At 41.8% G+C, this 1040-nt stretch overlaps 1 pseudogene; it reads right to left on the bottom strand.

Moving 5' to 3' along the window:
• Window positions 1-496: 496 nt before the first annotated feature.
• LOC126097556 (5S ribosomal RNA) lies at window positions 497-614 on the bottom strand (annotated as a pseudogene).
• Window positions 615-1040: the final 426 nt, after the last annotated feature.

Below are 1040 nucleotides of genomic sequence, written 5' to 3'. Positions count from 1 at the left end.
AACACCATTCCACTCATTGCAAATTTAGTCACGATCTTCAAACCTTTCCATTACAAATCTAACAGTTTCAGTTTCTTAGAAAACAAAATCAGCTTATATCCCACTACGTAGTTTGATACACAACTAGCTTAGCACACGCTGCTCCACTCTCTATAACAAAACGAGGAACACGTGTTCTCTGAAAAATTGGAGAACTAAGAAATTGTTCCCGTTTATGGAAATTTATTTTATCGAATTTATTTAATCGAATTTTTATGTTGTTCACAAATTTCAACACCTAAGCTTTTTACGCTAAGGCCATATAACTCCTCCCGAACAGGCCACGAAGGATAAAAAAGGCACCGACGGCCGCCGTGCCATCCTGAGCCCACAGGCGTCACTGGATGCGGATATGGAGGGTCACGTGGTCAGCACACCGCTCTCCGGAGACCGGAGCCGTTACTTCTCAGTCGAGCAGCTCCTCGGTTTGCCTCACAAGGGCAGAGTGCACCCCGCTTGCCGACAGCGCTCGGCAGACCGGATGGTCACCCATCCCAGTGCTAGCCGAGCCCGACAGCGCTTAACTGCGGTGATCTGCCGGGAACCGGTGTTACCACTGCGGCAAGGCCGTTGGCGAGACCATATAAGCATAGTCTTTTCCGAATGTACTTCTGACCAAAAAGCAGTTCTGGTTGCTGGAGTCGAAAGTTTTTGTTAATCGTGCTTTCTTGTGGAGAGCTTTCCATAGCAACTTTCTTGCCCTAACAAATATTTCTTTATATCTAAATAAGGAATAAAATTTAGCTTTAAAGTTTTTGTTAATGTAACGAAATATTTTCTTAAAAATTTCATCACCTGTTGCACTGCCTTAGAGGCTAAATCACCAGGAACACTGAAACACGTATTTTTTTTTTTAATTTCTAACCGAGAAATTACATACTGGTTGTCACAGATTTAGCCTTAAAAATCCTTTATTAGTTATTTTTTTTAAAGAAAACTTTCATCCACGTTGTACACCCTTAGTGGTTGAATTTCCAAAAATGCTGGAATACGTATTTTTT

Source organism: Schistocerca cancellata, chromosome 1 (assembly GCF_023864275.1).
Source record: "Schistocerca cancellata isolate TAMUIC-IGC-003103 chromosome 1, iqSchCanc2.1, whole genome shotgun sequence".
NCBI classification, from domain to species: Eukaryota; Metazoa; Arthropoda; class Insecta; order Orthoptera; family Acrididae; genus Schistocerca; species Schistocerca cancellata.
This window is presented reverse-complemented; position numbering and strand designations above follow the sequence as displayed.